We start from the raw sequence: 21,223 nt of genomic DNA on the forward strand, positions 1-21,223 counted from the left end.
CCATTTCAATACACCCGTCAGTAGTTCAGCTCTGAACTAGTTCCTTGTTCCCACAGCATCTTGTTGCTACCTCCATGAGTATTTTCAAGTGGACCCCAGAGATTATCTGGCTCAATCTCTGTATTATATGGAAATCGACCAGTCAGGATTTTACACAGAGTATGGAAGAGCTCTCAATACTACCCCCTCCAAACCAAACTCCTTTAAAATGGGGGCAATGTTCACATTTTTGAGTTCACACCTTTTCTAGTAACACCCTTAGAGCTTATTACATGAAATAATTTTACTGTTAATGGAGGGGAACTATGTAGAGGAGAAGATGAACAGTGTGCAATGGAGAGAAAACTAATTTATATAATCAATCCCCTTTTATGAAATGGGATTTTTTGGCTGGGCTTAAGACATCATCTGATCAATTAGTATTGTATTGGTTCGTGTCATAAAGTCAGGGTCCAAGATTCCTAAGATTCAGTAAACCAGACTGATCTCTTTTCACACATTTGCCTCTGGGGATGTCAGGGTGATCAGAACCTTTATATAGGTATTGGTTTGGGAAAGTGTTCTCACGACTGACAACACAATCAAATTCTGTGTTCTTATCCAGCACTTATCACTGCTTGGAGACAGAGGTCCTAAGAAGAGTTCTCAGGAACCAGAGGAGATAAATTGGAATTCGTCAGCCCCCCAATATGACTGGACTGCTGAGCCTTGGGTGGAGGTATCTGTCATCATCTTCCTTAGTTGGGAGGTCAGGCCAGTCACAGAACAGGGCAGGACAGTGGCCAGTGCATGCATAGTGGGGAAGCCCACGCTCAGATTGACTGAGAGGATACTGCCAGGGTGCCATGTGCTGCATCCTCAGAAGGCTGGCTTCTGCCGGCAGTGTGCCTCACCTTGGTGCCTCATGTCTGCTACTGGGGAAAGATACATCCAGCCAAAAATAGAGGAGCTGGGTGGGCTCAGCTCTGCTTTCTCCTCATGCCCATCTTAGTTCGACTCTTTGTCTTGAAAAGAATGGAAATCCTATCAATCATGGCTAGCGAGGGGGTTTTATTTCACAAGTAGCATCTCATTCATTAAAATCCTGAATCAGGTGTCACAATAGGCCTGGTCCTATGGACACTGAAGGTGGAGAGTGATTCTACATTCAGACAGCTCTCGGAACTTCATTCAGCATTGGGTGTAGGGATCCTCTTTCCACTGTTTTTCCATTTTCCCTCTAGCTCCAGTCTTCATGTCTGCACCTTAATGGGCTTCTACTAAATAGTGTCCTCTATACTCTTAATTTCTGTCCTATTTCTCAGTGATACAGGGTTTCTTATGGTACATCTCAGTGCTTCATTGAAAGGAGGAACAATGTAAATCTTACGCACTTTTTCAAAAGGTATCAAAGAGTTAATGTAATTTCTAAAAAACTTTATGAAGCTCAAAATTTTTTTCCCACCTTTATTGAGATATAATTGACATATAACATTGTGTAAACTTAAGGTGTACAAAGTGATGATTTGGTACACACATATATTATGAAATGTTTACCACAGTAAGGTTAACTAAAACGTCCTTCACTTCACATAATTACCACTTTGTTGTTGTTATGGTAAGCATGTTAAAGCTCTACTCTCATAGCAATTTTCAAGAGTGCAATGCAGTATTGTTAACTATAGTCACCATGCTGTGCCTTAGATGCTCAGAACTTACCTGTTTCATAATGTAAAGGATATGGATATGTATGTATATGGATATGTATATATCCTTTGACCAGTATCTCCCCATTTCCCCCACCCTTCAGGCCCTGACAACCACAATTTCACTATCTGTTTCTGTGAGTTAGATATTTTTAGATTTCACCTACAAATGAGATCATACAGTGTTTGTCTTTCTCTGACTTATTGAGTTATCAATAAAATATACATCATCACATCCATGCCAAAGATGATAGTCTGAGGAAATAGGGCAGTGATGATCTTTTCAATGAATGTAACTGGTATTGCATCAAGTGGGTACTCAAGTGGAGAAAATACAACTTGACCCTTACTTTATATCGTACCAAAAGTAAAAGTTAAAAGAGGAGAAAAAAAATAAAGAAATCCAGAAGATGAGTTGCAGCTATATATGTAAATGGTATAACAATCATGTACAAGAAAACATGGCCAAATATGTTATCTTTGGGGGCAGATAAAAAACTACTTGACCAAGACAAAAGTTTGCCATAAAAAACGGTAATATTAAGTACCTCTGTTTATTGAAAGACAGCATTGAGGAATTGAAAAGGCAAGCCACAGTCTGGGAGAAGCTATTTTTAATATGACAAATGTACAAATCAGTAAGGAAAAGACAGTGGAATAAAAGAAAACTGGGCAAAAATGTCTTCACAAAAAGAGATTACACAAAAGGCTGACATTATATTAAAATGTTTCAGTTATTTATTTACTATGGAAATATAAATTAAAACCACAATACAATAATATTTCACACTAACCAGAATGTCTAAAATGCAAAAACCAGACAGTGCCAAGTGTCAGTGGGAATACTGGAACCCCATTTACTCTTGCTGGAAGTGTAAAATTTGAAATCTACCGAAGTTGAGCATGTTTTACATATTTGCCCTATAATCTAGCAGTTTCATAACAATGTGTGTATATATAATACATAGCAAATTTTAGATAAAACAATATACATAAATATGTACATATATGTGTGTGTATTGTATATATATGATATATATATATCAGAAATATATTTGTAGAACTAATTGTAACATCTCCAAACTTGTAGTGATATAAATGTCCTTCAAGAAAAGGATGAAAAAAGAAATTGCAGCGTATTCGAACAGAAATACTGAGCAAAACACATGTTCAGGAAATAACATGTGTAAAAATCACAAACATAATGTTGAGTGAAAAGACTGCAAAAAGACCCATAATGTATGCTTCTACTACTAATAAAAAGTATCCAGAAAACTCGCAAAACTAATGTGCAGTTTTCAAAATGAGTATAGTGGTTACCTAGTGGTTACTTGGTTTCTTGCATGTGTTTAGTTTGAAAAAGCAAAGCTATGTTTTGGAACTTTGAAAACATACACCTTATGAAGAAATAAAAATTCTATTTGAAAGTTTATGAATACCTTTTTTTAACTTTTTATTTTTTGGAGACAGAGAGAGACAGCACGAGCAGGGGAGGGCCAGAGAGAGAGGGAGACACAGAATCCAAAACAGGCTCCAGGCTCTGAGCTGTCAGCACAGAGCCCGATGCGTGGCTTGAACCCACAGACGTGAGATCATGACCTGAACCGAAGCCAGACACTCAACTGACTGAGCCACCCAGCGCCCCAAAGGTCCATAAATACTTTTAAAAGGAGATTAAAGGAGAACAAAAGAGAGAAGTAGGAAACAAATAGTAGGACATTAGGGATTAACTCAAATTTATAGTAATAAATTAATGAAAGTAGGCTAAATACCCAATTTAAAAGAAGATTGTCAGATTAAATAAAAAATAAATAGACTGAGCTATACGCTGCTCAAGAGAGTCACACCTGATGTATGAGAACATAGAAAGGTTATAAGTTAAAGGATAGAGAAAGAGGAACTAAACATATAGTACACAAACCCAAAGGATGGTGAGGTAACTGTGTAAGTACTAGACAAAGTAGACTTTAAGATAAAAACTACCACAAGAGGTAAAGATGTAAAGATTTGTATACATACAAACACGTATAAAATGCATTATAATAATAAAAGTATTAATAGGGAGACATGATGGTCTAAATTTGCCTTAAATATATGAAGCAACAGCTGACAAAGCTAAAATTAAATCCAAAATCATGAATGGAGATTTTAAAAAACATCTCTCTCAGTAAGTGGTAGAACAAACAGACAAAAATCAATAATAACATAGAATATTTAAATCACATGTTTAAACACTTACACATAGAACACCATATCCAGCAACCATAGAGTAACATTCTCCAGTGTACATGGAATATTTACTAAAATTTATCATCTGCTGAACAACAAAGGAAGTTTCAATAGAGTTTTAATGATAGACTTAACAAGGACATTACATAAAAAGGAAAATTATAGACTAATCTGTCCCATCTATATAGATGCAATTGTAATAAAAAAATCCCACCAGGTATTTTTGTGGAAATTAATACACAGATTCTAAAATTTTATAGAAATTAAAAGTACCTAGGATAGCCAAGACAATCTTGATGAATGAGAATAAAGTTGGAGACTAGATAAGATTCAAGACTTATAAAACTATGGTGAGGACACAAAGTCCGCATGTTGAAACCCTAATCCTCACTGTGACTGTAGTTAGTAACAGAGCCTTTAAGAAGGTGACTAAAATTAAATGAAGTTATGATGGTGGGACTTTTAACACAATAGGACTGGTATCCCTGTAAGAAGAAGACGGGATGCCAGGAGTATGTGTGTTTGAGGACTCAGTAAGAAGGTGGAAATCTGAAAGCCAGGAAAAGTCTCATCAGAAACCAAACCTGCAGTCATCTTAATCTTCGACTTCTGGCCTCCAGAACTTGAGAAAATAAGTTTTTTGCTGTTTAAGCCGCACATTGGTAGTATTTTGTGATGGCAGCCCTAATGAATGAATACACTTCCCTATTATAGCACAGCCATTAAAATCAAGACATTAATATTCATACAATACACCATACCACCATCTAATATAGATCCCATTTAAATTTTCCAGTTGTCCCAACAATGTTTCTCATGGCAAAAACAAAACAAACAAAAAAAACAAAGAAAAGTTAACTTCTCTTTTCTCCATTTCTAGTTCATGATCCAATCCACGATCACATGTTCATTTACTTGTTGTGTGTCTTTAGTTACCTTTGATCTGGAATGATTCCCCAATCTTTCCTTATCTCTCTTGACCTTAGAGTTTTCTGAATACTGGTCAGTTATCTCATAGAATTCCTCTATTTGGTTTGTTGGATATTTCCTTATAGTTTCATTCTATATGTGCACTTTTGGCTAGAATACTAGAGAAGTGAATCTGTGTTCTTTTCAGTATAATATACCAAAGACACATGATATGCCAGTTTTATCACATGGCTCAGATGGTGTGAGCCATGTTTCTCCACATTAATGTTAACAAGTATTTTTTATTGACTAATATGTATAACTACTTTATTAACTAATTAATAAGTGGTTAATAAAGTATGCATATTACTTATCAATGAATAAGGAATCATTATATGTTTGTGGGACAATACTTTGAGACTATGTACAAACCCCTGTCTCTTCAAACGTTTATCCATTAATTTTAGGATCCCCTGATGATCTTGCCTGAATCGGTTATTACAAATAGTGATTTTCTAATTCATTGTAGAAAATACTAGCGAAGAAATGGAAGATACAAAAAATAAAATGGATATAATAGAACTGAAATATATAAATAACCAATATAAAAAACTCACCAGGGAGGCTGAAGAACAGAATTAATATCACAGGGTAAAAATAAGTGAACTCAAAGATAGAACAATAGAAATAACCCAATTTGAACAATAGAGAGAAAATAGACTGGAAAGAAATGAACAGAATCTCAGGGATGTGTAGGGAAATAACAAAACATCTACCATTTATGTCAGCAGAGACCCAAGAGTAGACTAGAAGGATGTGGGGCTGAAACCATTTTCAAAGAAATAATGCTAAAAACATGTCCAATTGGTAAAAGACATACATTTATGGATTCAAGAAACTGAATGAACCCCAAACAAAAATCCACATCAAGACACATCAGAAATATACTTCAAAAAACAAAAGAGAAAAGAATATTCCTGAAAGCAGTCAGAAAGAAATGATGCATTACCTGCAGGGAAGAACAGTTCTCTCAGATCTCTCAGTTGAAACCATGGAACCCAGGAAGAAGTGGTATAATGTTTTTAATGTGCTGAAAGGAAAGAACAATATTTCTAGAATTCTATGCCTAGCAAAGATATCCTTCAAGAATAAGGTAAAATCAAGATATTCTTAGATGAAGGAAAATGAAAAGGTTTGTTGCCAGTAAACCTGAATTCAAACACACACATACACACACACACACACACACACACACACACACACACACGAAGTTCTTTGGGCAGAAGAGAAATGATACTAGGAGAAAATTGGAATATCAGGAATAAAGAAAGAATAACAGAGAGAGGAAAAATGTGGAACGCAGCACAAGTGATGTTACAATTCTTTGGCTACTAGGACCGAAGAGGCATCACAGCCTCTGCTTTGCCTCTCTTAGGATCTTGAAGTCTCCATGTTGTGAAGAAGTCCAGTCTAGCTAACTAGAAGACAAGAGGCTTCTTCGAGGAAGAGGCATACACAACAATAGCCAGAACCATTTCTAGACATGTATGTAATGTCATTTGGGGCCTTCCAGTTCCAGTTAAGCCATAAGATATCTGTAGCTATCTGAATGATCTGGGGCAAGACCAGCAGTAAAACCACCAAGATTGCCAAGCCAAAGAACTGAAAAATAATAAATCTTTGTTGTCCTAAGCTTGTTTAATAAATGCTTAAGAGAACAAACATGAGCTACGAACTTTGAGAAAACCTACCTCAAAACACATATCTGAAAAAGGACTTGTATCCAAAATATATAAAGAACACTTGCAATTCATTAATAATAAGGCACTAAGCCCAGTAAAGAAATGGAAACGTACTGTATCAATACTTCATCAGAGGGGTGCCTGGGTGGCTCAATTGGTTGAGTGTCATACTCTTGATTTTGGCTCAGGTCATGATCTCACCATTTGTGAGATTGAACCCCACATCAGGCTCTGTGCTGAGAGTATGGAGTCTGCTTGGGAGTCTCTCTCTCCCTCTCTTCCCCCTGTACCCCAACCAACTCATGCTCTCATGCTCTCTCTTTGTCTATCTCTCAAAATAAATAAACTTAAAAAAATAGTTCATTGGAGAAATACATGGAAGCCAATAAATATATAGAAAGATATTCAAAATCATTAGTCATTATGGAAAGGAATTACTACTTGGCAATAAAATGAAACCAACTAGTGATACATGGAACAACATGGAGGGATCTCAAAGACTGTAGAATGAAAGAAGCTAGACATAGAGTGTGTATGGTATTATTCCACTTATATAAAGTTCAAAACCAGGTAAAACTATTATATGATATTGAAAATCAGCACAGTAATCAGGGTAGAAGGAAGTAATTGTGAAAAGAGAAGGGAAATATATGGGGTTATAGAAATGCTATATATCTTAATTACGATGGTGGTTACATGGGGGTATACACTTGTCAAACTAACCAGCTTTAACTTATGAACTGTGTTCTTCATTTAAATGTAAATCATTCACCCCAAAAAATGAGGAATGAAAAATATAAATGCTAAACATAAGCCAAATATTTACATAAATTATGAACAAATACATATTTTTTCTCAAAATACAATCTACTTACCAAAAATTGAAATAGAATCTTACAAAACAAAACATTATAATCATCTTTGAGTTGTGAGTATATTTTCATGAAAAAATTGTTAACTGTTGCAAAACTCTTCCTACCTCTGATGGGAGGAGGACTGCAGCCATAGTTGTGAGCTAACCACAAAAATGTCTTCTGACTCTTTAATGTTCAATAATGTCCTCTCTTATTTGATAAGTTTGAAGAAATACTTGCTTTTCTTTTCAGGGGGTAGCCTTTTTATTGATGGTAAACTGTAGTCTATTAAAAAAAACTTATTATGCTTTCATAGTCAGTATTTTCATGATGTTTAGGTGGAATTTCTGATGCCAGATAACCAGGATCAAATTCAGTATTATCCTGGACATATTCCACTTGCTCAAAATTTCTCTGAAGTAAAGGAAAAAATTTTCTTGAAATAGAAGTTTTGTTTAGTCAATCGCTGTTTCCTTCTTTCCCTTGAAGATTATGGTCATATGGGGGAATGCTTTGTACATGAGGGCAAACTTTGTTCTTTTATAGACTCTAGTGCAGCATATAATTCTGTTTCTATCACGAGACATAATGATTCAGCTTCCAGATTATTTATAATACTGAAATAAGTATTACATCAGCAAACTCATTTTTTGGTTGAATCCAAATTTATGTGATGTTAAGAACTGCAAAAAGTCAGCCAAAAAATGTCAGTGGATTATTGAACTAATATATGGAAAGCATGATAATGCCATATTTGTGAAGACTAGTCATTAAAAACGTGTTTGTTTTTAACAAAAAATGGAGAAAAAACCTGGAAGAATAATGAATGAATTTTTATTAGAAGAATGCCACTGGGTATCATTGCCAAAGTGTTATCAGTAGCTGGAGAGATTAATATCCAGGCCAACAGATGGAGCAGGTAGACAGAAAGGGAATGAAGGCTTCTGGCATTGTCAGCCCATCTCACTCAACATTTATACTTCGCCTCCCCTCCTTCACCTCACTCAGCCACTAAGGATACTAGCACTAAGTCTTCTTCCAAGCATAGTGGAAAACCAGTTCAATTTTCCAGGTAATCCACATCTGAAACACTCTTCTTCTTCATCCTGCCCCTGCTAAGGCAATTATTAAGTCCCTAGTTGCAATGATTCCCAAACTTTGGCATGCATCAGTGTCACTTGGAGGGTTTGTTAAAACACAGATTACGGGGCCCCATCCCAAGAGTTTCTGATAATGTAGATGGTGCCTACTAATATACATTTATAACCAGTTACCAGGTGATGTATTGCTACTGGTGTAGGGAACACACTTTGAGACACAACAAAATATTTCACTCCTTTGACATTATTCCAGTTCTCTTCCAGGAAGTATAAGTTTGTCTTTCAAGAAGATTATCAGTGAGGAAAATGAAGGTGAGGAAACTGTTATGCCCAGAATTCGTGATCCCCAAAGACCACCAGGGAGCTGAGTCTGATGCAAAAGCAAAGAGCCTTTATTCCAGCTAGCTTGAGCTCAATCCCCTACCTGCACCGACACAGCGGTGAGATACCGGAGAGAGAGCGAGTTTCAAAAGCACAAAGGTTTTATAGGGGTCTAGGGGCAGTTGTTGGGGTGATGGTCATGGCCTTAGCTGATTGGCTGGGGAAGGGTCAGAGTCCCGTTGCTCAGGTTGCCGGGTGTGGTTTGAATGGGAAGTTTGAATGGGTGAGTGGGAAGTTACTCAAGGAGACGAGGCGTCGTCTGAGGTTTGAGCGGGAATTTCTTTCGGCAGTTTTCCTGGAAAGGGGGCCATGTTGGGGACATAATCATTCAAGATGGAGGACAAAGAACAAAATGGAGTCAGCCGGCCTAGGTCTGCTCTTTCAGAAACAATAAGCTGTTTTATATCCAGGAATAAAGTGGAGTATAAGCAAATCAATGCAGTGGGGAATAGGAGCCTCAGGCGAGGGACTTATTAGAATTAAACTGTTTGTAGGAAGAAGGGATACAAAGAATAAAGAAGCAGGGTGACAGGCAAGAGGAAGTTTGTTTATTTTTGCTTACTTTGCATGTCAACTGGCTCTGAGAGCCCTGAGCAGAAGTGGCTTTAGAGTTAGTGGTAATTGTGATAGTATTTTCAGGGAATTCTGCAGGGCTACATAGGACCCTAGTCATCCCTGAACACCATGAGTAAGGAGCTACCATACAGAAATTCTCTGTCCACTGGGCTTATAATAAAAAGTGCCAAATTCATTAGCCTACCAGTGACTCCAGAGGGGATAAATTAGCAGATAATTAATTCTTCAGGGAGTACTTTTTCCATTGTTTAGGTCAACTTGAAAATATTTTTCGGTGAAACTTACATGCCTGTGGGAAATCATGAAATGTTGCTTTCATTATCTTGCTGATGCTCTAGGTAATTAATGCAGGGAAGTAGTTATCAGGCATTTCCCCCCAAGAAACCTCAGGGAGTCTTCCCTTTGATCTCAGGATGGGGCTAGGCAAGGCAGTTACAACACAAAAGGTGTGCAAATGATTGAATACTACAGTGACTGAGTACTGGGCTTTGGCTGGGGAACAAGGAAAATGAGTCAAGATCAGAAGGTGTTCAAAAACTGGAGGTCCAAGATTGGATGTAGGTGATATGCAGAAATAAAGAAGTAAATAAATAACTGTAGGAACCAATTTCAGGTAGGTTGGGGGAAAGATGATATGCCCTGTCTCCCCCACTGAAAATGGCTGTAAAACAGGATGGATCTGGCAGCCATTAGAGGATTCTGTACTGTGAATAGTAGCAGAAGGACTGAAAAGAAGATCAGAATTCAAAGTACCACCAAATCAGTGGTGCATTTACCATGTTTTCATCTTCTGGTTCTCTCACTTCTTGGTCCAGTCAAAAGAGAGCAGCAGAGAAGAGTGATGAAGTCCCCATGCTTCTGGCCACAGAAGCTAGAAGAGGTATTTAGGGAAGTGAGATATATTGTAGATACCATGATGAGGGGGAACCTGAGGAAACATAGCACATTAATTTGTCAAATAACTCAAAGATTTACTCCCAAACTCTGCATGAATGTATTTGATCTTAATCAGCATAATAAGGAGTCTGAAAGCTGAATTACCAGAAAGATTTCTGGCCAGAAGCCAGGCTTCCCTGGGTGATGCACATGTGTGACTTATGTGAATACTTTTGCAAACGTTTTGAAGAGTTCACTGACATTGAAACTGTAGACTATAGAAGATGGGATGGAATTTATGACCTGAACTGAGTCAGGTCTATTTCTTGCCTAAATTAGGAAATAAACGCTTTCCAGAGAGTTTTTAAAAAGACTCAGAGTCTGCAAACATGATATCCAAGTTCAAAATGACTCAGCACACGAAGAACCAAGAAAATCTCAATTCTCATGAGAAATGATAATGAACTCAATAATGATGTCGTCAACTCTCACATGACAGAGATGCTGGAAGTATCTGACAAAGACTTAAATCAATTATTTAAAAATATCCTAACACACAACTACAAGAACTTGTAAAATTAAGAGAAATATAGGATTCAGCAACGATATTTAAAGAAGAAGCAAATGGAAATATTAGATCTGAAACATGCACTGACTAAAATATAAAACTCACCGGCTGAGCTCAGAAGCTAAGTGGAGATGACAGATAACACTGCCAGTGAAACTGGAAATAGATCAGTAGAAATTATCCAATTTGGAAAAGACAGAGAAAAGAAGACTTAAAACAAAGGAATGGAGACTCAGGGACCTGTGGAAGAATAAAAGGTAAAACTTCTTGTCATCAGAAGGACAAGTACAAATTGTTCAGTGCTGAGAAATATGTTTCAAGAGATAATGGCTGAAAAATTTCTAAATTTGGCACACTACATAAACCTACAGATTCTAGAAGCTAAACAAACCCAAAGAAGTACAAGTCCAAAGAAATACCATGCTAGGACCAAACAAAATTAAACTGTTGAAAACTTAACACAACAAAAATATTGAAATGACCCAGAAAAAAAAAGGTATATTACCTGTAAGGGATGAACAACTTGAATGACTGTGGATTTCTTTTTTCTTTTTTTTTTAATTTGTTTTTTTACATTTATTCATTTTTGAGAGACAGAGAGAGAGCACAAGTGGTGAGGGCCAGAGAGAGGGAGACACAGAATCTGAAGCAGGCTCCAGGCTCCAAGCTATCAGCACAGAGCCCGATGCAGGGCTCGAACTCACAAAACACGAGATCATGACCTGAGCCGAAGTTGGATGCACAACTGACTGAGCCACCCAGGCGCCCCATGAATGACTGTAGATTTCTAACCAGAAACTACAGAAGTAAGCGGCATGATGTTTTCATTTGCTGAAAGAAAAGAACTGTCAATTTGAATTTTTCTTTTTTTTTAAAAATGCTTATTTGTTTTTGTGAGAGAGAGAGCATAAGTGGGGGAGGTGTAGAGAGAGAAGGGAACAGAGGATCTGAAGCAGGCTCCAAGCTGACAACAGAGGGCAATGTGGGGCTGGAACTCACCAACTGTGAGATGATGACTCTAGCCAAAGTCAGATGTGCAACTGACTGAGCTCAGCCACCCAGGTGCCCCTGTCAATTTGAAATTTTATACTTAGTAAAAGTCACCAATCGTGCTGGGAAAAGTGGACACTGACATGCAGAAGAATGAAACTGGACCACTTTCTTACACCATACACAAAAATAAATTCAAAATGGATGAAAGACCTAAATGTGGGACAGGAAACCATCAAAATGCTACAGGGGAAAACAGGCAGCAACCTGTTTTACCTTGGCCACAGCAACATCTTACTTGACATGACTCCACAGGCAAGAGAAATAAAAGCAAAAGTGAGCTATTGGTACCTCATCAAGGTAAAAATCTTCTACACAGTGAAGGAAACAATCAACAAAACTAAATGGCAACTGACTGAATGGAAGAAGATATTTGCAAGTGACATATCAGATAAAGGGTTAGTATCCAAAATCTATAAAGAACTTACCAAACTCAACACCACCCCCCTGAAAAAAAGTAATCCAGTAAAGAAATGGACAGAAGACATGATTAGACATTTTCCAAAAAAGACATCCGGATGGCTAAGAGACACATGAAAAGATGCTCAACATCACTCATCATCAGGGAAATAGAAATCAAAACGACAGTGAGATATCACCTCACACCTGTCAGAACAGCTAAAATTAACAACTCGGGAAACAATAGATGTTGGTAAAGATGCAGAGAAAGGGGAACCCTTTGCCACTTTGGAACATAGTATGGAGCTTTGTCAAAAAATTAAAAATGTAGGGGTGCCTGGGTGGCTCAGTCAGATAAGCATCCAACTTCGGCTCAGGTCATGATCGCGGTCCGTGATTTAGAGCCGCGCTTCGGGCTCTGTGCTGACAGCTCAGAGCCTGGAGCCTGCTTCGGATTCTGTGTCTCCCTCTCTCTCTGACCCTCCCCCATTCGTGCTCTGTCTCTCTCTGTCTCAAAAATAAATAAACGTTAAAAAATTAAAAAAAATTAAAAATAGAACTATCATACTGCTCAGCAATTGCATTACTAGGTATTTATCCAAAGGACACAAAAATGTTGATTTCAAGGGACATATGCACCCCAATGTTTGTAGCAGTACTATCAACAGTAGCCAAATTGTGGAAAGAGCTCAAATGTCCATCAACTGATGAATGGATAAAGAAGATGTGGTATATATACACAATGGAATACTACTCAGCAATGAAAAAGAATGAAATCTTGCCATTTGCAACAGCGTGGATGGAACTAGAGGGTATTATGCTAAGAAAAATAAGTCCATCAGAGAAGGGAAGATATCATATGATTTCACTCATATGTGGAATTGGATGAATAGAAGGGAAGGGAAGGAAAAATAAGATAAAAACATATGGAGGCAAACCACAGGAAACTGTAATACAGAAAAGAAACTGAAGGTTGCGGGAGGGGAGGTGGGTGGTAGGGATGGTAGGGAGGTAGGCACTTTTTGGGATGAGCACTGGCTGTCACATGTAAGAAAGGAATCACTGGGTCCCACTCCTGAAGCCGTGACAACACTGTGTGTTAACTAACTAGAATTTTAAAAGAAAAAAAAAAAAAAGGAATGAAGGTAAAGTGAATGTGTTCTGAGATGAAGGAAAGCTAAGAGTATTTGTTGTGGTCAGCTCTGCTGTAAAAGAATTACTGAAGGAAATTATTTTTATTTTTTTTTTGATGTTTGTTTGTTTATTTTAGCTAAACCAAGTTCTTAAAGACAGAAGGGAAATGACACCAGAAGAAAATGGTGCATCAGGGATAAGAAGATAGAGAAATGGTAAATATGTTGGCATATATTCCACTTTGAGTTCTTGAAAAATATATTTGATGTTTGAAAGGAGAACAGATAATGTTATCTGCATGGGTTTCCAAAGTATACGTATATAATATATAAAATAATTATAACATAAAGAGGAAGAGGGTAAAGGGATCCATGTAGTTGAAAGATTTCTCAATTCCACTTAAGTGGTAAAGTGTTGACTGTGGAAAGTTAAATATGTAAATTGTAATTTTCATAGTAACCAACTAAAACAATCTATACAAACAGATATTATTTTTAAAAACCTGATCAATTAAAATGGAATGATAGCAATATTCAAGGAACTCAAATGGAGGCAGGATTAGGGGAAATGAAGGAAGGAAAAACAGGACAAACTGCATAAAACAAATAACAACATGGTACACCTAAATCCAAGCATATGAATAATTTCATTAAATGGAAATGACCTAAACTCACCCAACTAAAAGAGAGAAGTTGGTATTAATAAATACTGCAAGATTCCACGTATATGAGGTATATATGATTTATATGTAGAAATTAAATAATAGATACTTAGAAATTAAATAATACATTTCAGAATAATTTCTTGGCCAAATAGGAATTATTTATTTATTCCAATCAATTATTTATTTATCACCAATAGGAAGTATTAAGGAAAATATTTTCATTTCTTGAACCGAATGAAAAATGAAAACATAACATCAAAATTGGTGGATGGAAGCTAAAGCAGTGTTTCCAGGGAAATTTATAGTGTTAAATGGTTATAAGTAAGTCGCCAGCCTTGCCCATACTCAGTGGAAGGAGATTACACAAGGGTGTGAATACCAGGAGGTGGGATAATTGGAGGCCATGTGAGAGTCTATATGCCACACCACCTTTATAAGATTTCCAGTGGAATAGAGTTGGAAAGGTGGTCAAAGGTAAATCTGTCCTTAGAGGAGAATGGTTATTAGCCTTCTACACAGAAAGTGTTTAGAAAAAAAGTGACTAATCTCTGCTTTCCCTTCCCATCTCACGTCTCTATCTCCATCCCAACACAATCCCTTCCTGCAGCCAGCGTTAGTTACAGAGTTTGTAGCCTTCCTTAAATGCTTGTGTGCTTGAATACTCATGTATTAACTATACTTAAGTAGATTCAATGGGCATTTTTCGCTTTATAAAAGTCAGATCATATTGATTACATTATTTTTAAGCTTGCTTCTTTTCCTCTTGAACTTTTCACTTTGAAATAACTTTAGACTTACCAAAAAAAGTTGCAAAATGAAGGGAAAAAAATCTCATATACCTTTCATATAGCTTCCTCAAATATTAGCATATAACCACAGAACAATGATCATGATCAGGAAATTAATACTTAATTTGCATATCTTATTATATTTTTTCAGTTGTCCTAGTAATGTCTTTTTTCTGGTTCAAGATCCAATCCTGGGCATATATTATATCCAGGCAGTTTCTTGTCTTCTAGACCTTCTCCAGTTTGGGATAGTTTCTTCCACATTTCATTGCCTTTCATGACTTTGATACTTTTGAAGAATGCTATTTATTTTATACAATGATTGTCAATGTGGGTTTATCTGATTACAGTTATGAAATTTTGTCAAAAATCCCATGGAAATGATGTTGTGGCTTTCTCAGGTATATGATGTCACCATATCTTACTACTAGTGATGTTAGTTTACTAGTAGTTACAGGTAATCACTTGTTTAAAGTGGTGTGTGTTTAAAATTAATAAAGTTAGAGAACTCAGTTAAGCATCAAGTCATTATCTCACAGTCATGGGATCAAGCCCTGCATTGGGCTCCATGCTAACAGTGCGGAGCCTGCTTGAGATCTCCTCTCTCCCTCTCTCTCTCTGCCCTTCCCCCACTTGCAAATGCTCTCTCTCTCTCAAAATAAATAAAATAGGGGCGCCTGGGTGGCTAGTCGGTTAAGCGTCCGACTTCAGCTCAGGTCACGATCTCACCATCTGGGAGTTTGAGCCCCGCGGCGGGCTCTGGGCTGATGGCTCAGAGCCTGGAACCTGCTTCCGATTCTGTGTCTCCCTCTCTCTCTGCCCCTCCCCCGTTCATGCTCTGTCTCTCTCTGTCTGAAAAATAAATAAACGTTTAAAAAAAATTAAAAAAAAATAAATGAAATAAACATAAAAAATAAAATTAATAAAGTTACTATTTTTTCCCTTTGTAGTTAATATCTTATTGGCAGATGCTTTGAGACTATGTAAATATTCCACTTTATTCTTTTGCCCACTCATTTAGTATCCAAGGATGATTCTTACTTGAAACAATTATTACTGTGGTATTTTCAAACAGTGGTGTTCTACTTCCATTATTCCATCTACATTTATTAGAATTCTACTATAAGGAAGTGGTTTTCCTTCTCCTCCTATTCAATTCTTTACCTATATCGGTGTGAACTCATGGGTATTTGTTTTGTGTAATGGTCTATATCTATTAGTACCACTGTTCATTGTGTTACTCAAATTGTTCCACACATGGCCACTGGGAGTCCCTTCAAGTTAGCTCCTGTGCCTTTTGACATGTCTCTATTATTTGGGGGGCACTTCCTAGCTTTTTGACATCACAAGGAGCTCCGAACTCATCTTGTTCTTTCTTGTAGCAACATTGTAATCAGCCATGGTTCCTTTTATCATGGTGACTTGGGCAATCTCAGCCCAATAATGGTTGATGTATGTTCTCATTGGTCATCTGAAGCTTTCAATTCTTTTTTTTTTTAATTTTTAAAAATGTTTATTTATTATTGAGAGACAGAGAGACACAGAGCGTGAGCAGGGGAGGGGTAGAGAGAGGGGGAGACATAGAATTTGAAGTAGGCTCCAGGCTCTGAGTTGTTAGCACAGAGCCCGACGTGGGGCTCAAACTCACAAACTGCGAGATCATGACCTGAGCCGAAGTCGGTCGCTTAACCAACTGAGCCACCCAGGCACCCCCTGAAGCTTTTAATTCTTTAACAGAGCTTCTTACCACTGAATCTAGCTGTGTTTATTTTGCTTTCCTAGAACTAGTGGTGTGTAAGTCCTTGTGCACTCCCACATACTTAGGTTTAAACCAAATATAAATAAATAGGAACTTGTGATAACAATTCTTCCTGGGAGAAGTACTGACTTTCCATACCATCATTTTCTTTTACTGTTATTAACCAAGTTCTGAGATGACCTCTCTTTTTTCTTGCTCATTTTGTTTGACCCTTGCTTGAATGTTAAAAGGGAAGCTTCTTAAGGACAGGGGTGGGATGGAGACTTTCCTACTCACCATTCAGCTGGCTTTGGGACTAATTGGTATGCATATGCTGTTAGGCCAGCTTTTGCCTTTGTTTATTGCTGGAACAATAAACTCTTCCTCTAAAAAAACACTCCATGGGAAGGTTCTGTCTCGTCTGTTTAAACAAGAAAACACAGGAGGTCTTTATTCTTAGTTTCCCTACTCCAGAGCTAATGATTTCCTGGCTATTACAGGTTTAGAATCAAAAGTCTAACACACCATTTCATAAGGACCACTAGATGCTGGCTATGGAGACTTGCACTTTTTTATGCCCAAATGGATGTCTCTGCCCACACCAAACCTTCAAGCAGAACTCATATGTATTCTCACTATAACCACAATTCATGTGCTTATTTTCTTAGATAGCACAATTTCACTAAACATGAATAAGAATTGCAAAGACTATTATGGGGAACTTTTGAAATGGTGAAGACAAAGCATCTTGGACTAACTTCTGGCAAGAAGGAAACATACCAAATATTCAGAAAGCCATTTCGGGGGCCCCTAAGTGGCTCAGGTCATGATCTTGTGGTTTGTGGGTTTGAGCCCTGCGTTGGGCTCTGTGCTGATAGCTCAGAGCCTGGAGCCTGCTTCAGATTCTGTGTCTCCTTCTCTCTCTCAACCCTCCCCTGCTCATGCTCTGTCTCTTTCTCTCAAAAATAAATAAACGTTAAAAAAAAGCCATTTTTAATTGGTATGTGGAGGGCTCAAAACAAACTTCTTACCCCATTACAGGTTTCCCCCCAAATTCTCTGGGGAATGCTGAAGTTAAGGAAACACTTTATTTGGGGCACCTGGGTGGCTCAGTCGGTTCAGTGTCCAGCTTCGGCTCAGGTCATTATCTCACAGTTCGTGGGTTTGAGCCCCGCATCAGGCTCTGTGCTGACAGCTCAGAGCCTGGAGCCTGCTTCAGATTCTGTGTCTTCCTCTCTCTCTCTGCCCCTCCCCTGCCCACATTCTGTCAACCTCTCTCTCAAAAAATAAACATTAAAAAAAGAAACCACTTTATTTGGGTCTTCATACACTGGCCCTCCTTGTGCATTCTTTATGTTCGACTTGCTGTGATTTCACAACTTAGACTACTCTCAAGGTCTTGCCCAGAAGACTATTGATTTAATGGGCCATTCCTCCCTCCAGATTGCTTTGCCAGAAGGTAAATCAGAGGAAGATGAAATAAGCTGAATTATATTACAACCATAATAAAGAATTTCCCAGACCACAGAAAAACCAAAACATTGCTACAGGATTTTGAATTATATTAGTCATTTACTGGCCAGGGATTTTAGATCTAAGCCAATTACTCTTTTCCCATTAAAGACAAGATTCATTGAAACCTATCATGTTGGAAAGTGAAAACAATTTAAAAAATTCCATCATGGAGGGGAGCCTGGGAGGCTCAGTTGATTAAGCATCCGACTTAGGCTCAGGTCATGATCTGACAGTGAGTTTGAGCCCCGCGTCCAGCTCTGTGCTAACAGCTTGGAGAATGGAGCCTGCTTCAGATTCTGTGTCTTCCTCTCTCTGCCCCTCCCCTACTCGTGCTCTGTCTCTGTCCCTCTCTCTCAAAAAAAAAAAAAAAAAAAAAAAAACATTAAAAAATTTTTTTAAAGTTCCATCATGGAAAATACTTTAAAAAGGCCTGGAAACAGTAAGAAAAGAAAAGTAGTCCTTTTTGAATAGCTATGATTGTAAACAACAACAAAAAAGACTTGAAAAGATTCTAGAATTCTGTTTCAAGAAACTTTAAACAATACTCTTGGGTCGACTCTAAGCTAATGTGGAAGGATCCCTATTCTCTCTTCGTATAAATGGGCTAAAACCTGAAATAGGAAGCTTGGTCAGAAAATTATATGAGAAATTATGGATCTGGTGGATGTCTAACATTTAGCTGAACATTAGGATGGACTTAAAAGTATTGATCCATAAAATACCTTGGAATAAACCTAACCAAAGATGTAAAATATCAGTAGGCTGAAAACTATAGAAAACTTATGAAGGAAATTGAAGAAGACAGAAAGAAATGAAAAAAACATTCCATGCTTATGGATAGGAAGAATAAATATAGTGTCAATACTACCCAAAGCAATCTACACATTCAATGCAATCCCAATCAAAATTGCACTGGCATTCTTCTCAAAGCTAGAACAAACAATCCTAAAATTTGTATGGAACCACAGAAGACCCTTGAATAGCCAAAGTAATATTGAAAAAGAAAACCAAAGCAGGAGGCATCACAATCCCAGACTTTAGCCTCTACTACAAAGCTGTAATCATCAAGACAGTATGGTATTGGCACAAAAACAGACATAGACCAATGGAATAGAATAGAGAACCCAGAATTGGACCCACAAATGTATGGCCAACTAATCTCTGTCAAAGCAGGAAAGAGTATCCAATGGAAAAAAGACAGTCTCTTTAGCAAATGGTGCTGGGAGAACTGGACAGCAACATGCAGAAGAAGGAAACTAGACCACTTTCTTACATCATATACAAAAATAAACTCAAAATGCATGAAAGACCTAAATGTGAAACAGGAAACCATCAAAACCCTAGAGTAGAAAGCAGGCAACAACCTCTTTGACCTCAGCCTCAGCAATTTCTTGCTCAACACATCTCCAAAGGCAAGGGAATTAAAAGCAAAAATGGACTATTAGGACCTCATCAAGATAAAAAGCTTCTGCACTGCAAAGAAAACAATCAACAAAACTAAAAGGCAACCTATGGAATAGGAAAAGATATTTTCAAATGACATATTGGATAAAGGGGTAGTATCCAAAATCTATAAAGAATTTATCAAACGCCACACCCGAAAAACAAATAATCTAGGGAAGAAATGGGCAGAAGACATGAATAGACACTTTTCCAAAGAAGACATCCAGATCAACAGACACATGAAAAGATGCTCAATATCACTCATCATCAAGGAAATACAAATCAAAACCACACTGAGATACCACCTCACACTGGTCAAATTGGCTAAAATTAACAATTCAGGAAACAACAGATGCTGGCGAGGATGTGGAGACACGGGAACCCTCTTGCACTGTTGGTGGGAATGCAAAGTGGTGTAGCCACTCTGGAAACAGTGTGGAGGTTCCTCAAAAAATTAAAAATAGAACTACCCTACGACCCAGCAATAGCACTGCTAGTAATTTATCCAAAGGATACAGGAGTGCTGATTCATAGGAACATATGTAACCCCAATGTTTATAGCAGCACTATCGACAATAGCCAAATTATGGAAAGAGCCTAAATGTCCATCAACTGATAAATGGATAAAGAAGATGTGGTTTATATATACAATGGAATACTACTTGGCAATGAGAAAGAATGAAATCATGCCATTTGCAGCAACGTGGATGGAACTGGAAGGTATTATGCTAAGTGAAATAAGTCAGTCAGAGAAAGGCAGATATCATATGTTTTCACTCATGTGGAATTTGAGAAACTTAACAGAAGACCATGGAGGAAGGGAAGGGAAGGGGGGAAAATAGTTACAAACAGGGAGGAAGGCAAACCATAAGAGACTCTTAAATACAGAGAACAAACTGAGAGCTGGTAGGGGGGTGGGGGAGAGGAGAAAATGGGTGATGGGCATTGAGAAGGGCACTTGTTGGGATGAACACTGGGTATTGTATGTAAGCGATGAACCACGGGAAGTTACCCCAAAAAGCAAGTGCACACTTTACCCGCTGTATGTTAGCCAATTTGACAATAAGTTATATTTAAAAAATTTTTTTTCAACGTTTTTTATTTATTTTTGGGACAGAGAGAGACAGAGCATGAACGGGGGAGGGGGAGGGGCAGAGAGAGAGGGAGACACAGAATCGGAAACAGGCTCCAGGCTCTGAGCCATCAGCCCAGAGCCTGACGCGGGGCTCGAACTCCCGGACTGTGAGATCGTGACCTGGCTGAAGTCAGACGCTTAACCAACTGCGCCACCCAGGCGCCCCCACAATAAGTTATATTTAAAAAAAAAAGTATTGATAAATGTAGGACCAACAACAAACTTATGGCCACTGTGATAAAACAACCGGTCCCTGAAACAGAAATTGAAAGGCCCTCCATCATCTAAGAATTACAGAACTATTATAGAACTATTAATGAGGATTTGTGCAGCTATATAAGCAAATAAGTAATGGGAAGACGCAATATCCCATTTTATGTATGTATGTATGTATGTATGTATGTATGTATGTATGTGTGTATGTATGTATCATCTAT

The 21,223-nt window shown here is 37.7% G+C and overlaps 1 protein-coding gene across 1 annotated transcript in view; it reads left to right on the plus strand.

The window, feature by feature from the left end:
- Window positions 1-1,259, plus strand: part of LOC128310920 (olfactory receptor 6C74-like) — a 33,265-nt gene extending 32,006 nt beyond the window's left edge. The window contains exon 3 of the transcript XR_008292090.1: window positions 605-1,259. The gene's annotated coding sequence lies outside the window, so the exon portion shown is untranslated. The remainder of the gene's footprint in view (window positions 1-604) is intronic.
- The last annotated feature ends 19,964 nt before the right edge of the window (window positions 1,260-21,223 follow it).

This window comes from Acinonyx jubatus, chromosome D2, assembly GCF_027475565.1.
Source record: "Acinonyx jubatus isolate Ajub_Pintada_27869175 chromosome D2, VMU_Ajub_asm_v1.0, whole genome shotgun sequence".
Classification (NCBI taxonomy): domain Eukaryota; kingdom Metazoa; phylum Chordata; class Mammalia; order Carnivora; family Felidae; genus Acinonyx; species Acinonyx jubatus.